This window comes from Morone saxatilis, unplaced genomic scaffold, assembly GCF_004916995.1.
Source record: "Morone saxatilis isolate NCDOM2014 unplaced genomic scaffold, NCSU_SB_2.0 Contig19, whole genome shotgun sequence".
Classification (NCBI taxonomy): Eukaryota; Metazoa; Chordata; class Actinopteri; family Moronidae; genus Morone; species Morone saxatilis.
In genome coordinates this window covers 4,965,971-4,969,560 of record NW_023339751.1, presented here as the reverse complement: position 1 = coordinate 4,969,560, position 3,590 = coordinate 4,965,971, and the positions used below count along the sequence as shown (strand labels likewise).

Sequence of the window (3,590 nt, the reverse complement as noted above, 5' to 3'; positions counted from 1 at the left end):
TAAATCATTTATCTTATCTATCTTATCTTCTATCTTCTATCTTCTATTCTATCTATCTATCTATCATATCTCTTTATTTCTTCTATCTTCTATCTCTTTTATCTATAGTCTACTCTATCTATGTCTGTCTGGCTTGTCTGGTCTATGTATCGTATCTCATCATAATCATATTATCTATTATCCTTATTTCTATCTTATCTATTTTTTTTTGTCCTTATCTTATCTACTATCGTATTATTCTATCGTATCTACGTACTATCGTATCTTCTATCGTATCTCTTTATCTATCTGTCTATCTGTCTGTCCTGTATCTGGTTGTCTGTCTTAATCTATCTACCTTCTTTCTCTATTCTATCGCTATCTATTTTTATCTGTTATCTATCGTATTCTCTTTTATCTTCTATCATATCTCTTATCGCTATCTGTATCATCTATTTATCATCATATCTCTTTATTCTTATCTATTGTTTGTATCTGTATTGTATAAAGATAGAAAGAAAGAAAAGTGGCAAAAACAAAACATGACGTCACTACACCAACCCCAGCCGCAGAGGCTTCTGGGAGAATCTCGCTGTGCCGGAGACATTTTGGATTTAAAGGGGCTGAGGTAGCCGTCAGTCCCAGCTCTCGGTAAGTGATGGCCGTACTTCCATTATCCCGCAGTATACGCGTGTGAACTCTGCATGTGGCCGCGTATTTAAGGCCTGCTAATATAAAACACCGTGTGCAGAAAGCGGAGAGAGCTCGGCGGTTCGAGCACAGTGAACTCGTTGCGACCAGGGAGTGGTGACGCTAGCTGGTTAGCTGGAGCTAGCTGACCCGCTGAACAGACCAGAAAGCCTTCAGCTTCCCTGCGAGGTTAGATCAACCTGTGAGTGTTTATCCAGACTGTATCACCGCGAACCCGGCGAAGGAAACAGCGAGTAAAGGTCTGCCTTTAATCGGCGATGAAGAACTGCGATGGTCATAACAAAATGAGCCTGTCAAGTGATAGACCACCTGATCTGCTCTGTTATGTTTCAGAGTCATTTGCAAATGGTCAGAAGAAGGTTTTTTTGTGTCTTCTAAGCACATTAAGATTGTGCAGAGTCATTAAAATGCGGCTGCCACGATATTGAATGAAATGTCTACTGCTGCATCATCGTAGAGCTGTGCTCAGATCAGTGTTATAATATATATATATATATATATATATATAAATACAGGTGTATGCATTAAACCCCTTAGGCTCTGCTGATGCTCCGCCTGGTATCTCCTCCTGCACCAGTAGTGAAATGCAGGCAGGCTTTGTTCAGACAGCTACTGGTAGGAAAACAGCCCTGTAGCAGCTGGTCTCAGTGGGCTGATGGAGGACTACGGACAGTGTCAGTGGCTTTTCCCTCCTGGTTGTCCCAGGCCCTGCCACACCCTCCTTGGTGGCCGGCTCCCCCCCTTTGTGTCTGCTCGTGAAGCGGACGGTGTGTTGTATTGCTGTCTGTGCAGGAAAACAGAGGAAGATGAAGTGATCTGTTGGCGTCAAACTTCAGGAAATGCGTCTCTCGGGGAGATGGCACAGAGATCGGTCCCTGGCCTGTTGATGCCCCCACTGCAGTCTGCCCTTTCTCCTTTTCCTACGCTACTGTTTCACTATCGTAACACCAACATGCACCACACCCTTTCTCAAATGCTCTGTTTTGCATTTGCTTGTATCCAGTAAAGCTTTCCAGTAAGGTTGTAAGACAAACAACCTTTTAGTCTGGCTTCCTTAAAACCAAACCCAATCAGTTTTAAGAAAGAAAATGGCAACGTCTGATGAGTTTTCACCCTGCCCTGAAGTCACTAAGAGTGTGTTTTTAATTACACTTGGCAGCAGCAAGTAAGCACAATTAAGGGTTATTCAGTTGATCCTCCTCTCTGAGACCAGCAGAAAGCCCAGTTGACGTGGATGACTGTAGTGCAGTGATGGTAGGGAGGGATTAGGACCAAACAAGAGACTGAGTGATGATGGCGTTTGCCAGAGGGAGAAGTGATAATGCGAGGCTCGAGGCTTTCTCTGGAGATGTAGACTAATGAAGAGTGGGGCTGTGGAGAGATAGAAGTGTCCGCTGCTCAGAAGGAAAGAAAGCAGCCGAGTCCACGAGTTGTTCCTTTTACAGAAGAACTGTCTTTCACTGTTTCCTTCTCTTGGGCTTTTGTATTGACTTCTGAGCCAGGTGCTACAATTGCTGCAATACTGTGTGACCTTTGCCCCCCCCCCCCCCCCCCNNTGCAGGGTTGAGTCATCGAACTGTTGAATTCACTTCCTGAGCCACCTCATCAGAACAACGTCAGATTAAGATGTCTGTTCAGTTGTTTCGGAGACGTGTGTTTCTGTCAGTGAACATGATTTTGATACGGTTTGACAGAGTGAACCTTCAGGCAGGGTAAACGTACCTGGGCTGAGATACTTGTGTCTTTTTGGTGCACAAATGAAACGTTAATGTGTGCTGCAGTGTTGTCGGCCCTCATCATTCACGGTCTGGTAGCTAGTTTAAATATGGAAACACATTAACACATCTTTGGGTGGATTTCCCGGTTAAGGCCGATGGAGCACAGATATTTGACTCGTGCTTGTTTCAGAAAAACTAGATTAAATCATGTTATCTTGTATGAAAAAGGATAAATATTGAATTGAGTTACAAGTGAAATTGGCTGATGAGACATTTATTGCTTGTTTCTAAGGTGAGAACCTCGGGCCGGGAGCTCTGTATGAATCAGTGTACTGTTTTCACACGCGTTCGATTGCACCAGGAGGCTTTAACCTTGCAGCCTCGGAGGCATACGAAGCTCCTTTTGAGACTAAATAGTGTCATTGTCCATTGTGTCTCATTAGACCTATTCCTTTGTGTCTGATGGGTATAAAGAAGCACAGTCTAGATCAGGATGGCTCCCACCCCCATCCGACCGCCTCCTCCACACTCCCTCTGCTCTCCTCCTCTCGCTGTGGGCGGGGCTGTCTCTGGACGCGCGCCCCGAGCCGATGCTGGTTGTCCCGACGGAGCAGTGGGAAGGTCATCGTCATCCCGCAAGCAGCCTCCCGTCCTCCTCTCCCCCCCCCAGCCGTCGGCACTCATCGCTTTGATTCCCGTCCTCTTTCGCTTCCTTTCGCCTCTGTCGTTCCACACTCCTCAAGGTTTTCCGTGTTCATTTTAAGGAGGATCACTTTGGATTAGCTCAGCAGTTTTCTGATGCACTTTGCTGGCGTGTAGCACTGTTGCTGAAGGAGGAGGCGTTCTCTCATCAGCTTTTCTGCGTGCCAAACTATGAGGCTCTGATCTGCCGCTGAAACTGAGGTTAGTTTTGTGCTCCAGCACGCTGTAGCAGCTGGACACATTGCCAACATGAACGATACATGGCTTAAGCATTGAGCAGGCATTTAGTGGGTTTTGGAATGGATATAAAGATTCTTTGAGAGTGTAATTTACTCCTTTTTTTTGTTTCCAGTCGTGTTTCCTCATGAGCAACGACCACTTTGCTCACAATAAACTGCTTCACTCTTCTGGTCCTGTATCTTATATAACATGTACATATGCTACTCTAATGGTTTTAAGCTTTGTGTCATGAAATACTCC

General features: G+C 45.2%; 1 protein-coding gene across 6 annotated transcripts in view; it reads left to right on the top strand.

The window, feature by feature from the left end:
- Positions 1–546: 546 nt before the first annotated feature.
- The window catches only part of klc1b (kinesin light chain 1b), a 23,908-nt gene continuing 20,864 nt past the window's right edge, over positions 547–3,590 (top strand). For 5 of the 6 annotated variants that reach the window (XM_035663001.1, XM_035662999.1, XM_035663000.1 and 2 more), the window contains exon 1: positions 547–630. The gene's annotated coding sequence lies outside the window, so the exon portion shown is untranslated. Of the gene's footprint in view, positions 631–3,053; positions 3,312–3,590 lie in introns of those variants that run through there. The other variant, XM_035662998.1, reaches the window with a different exon arrangement.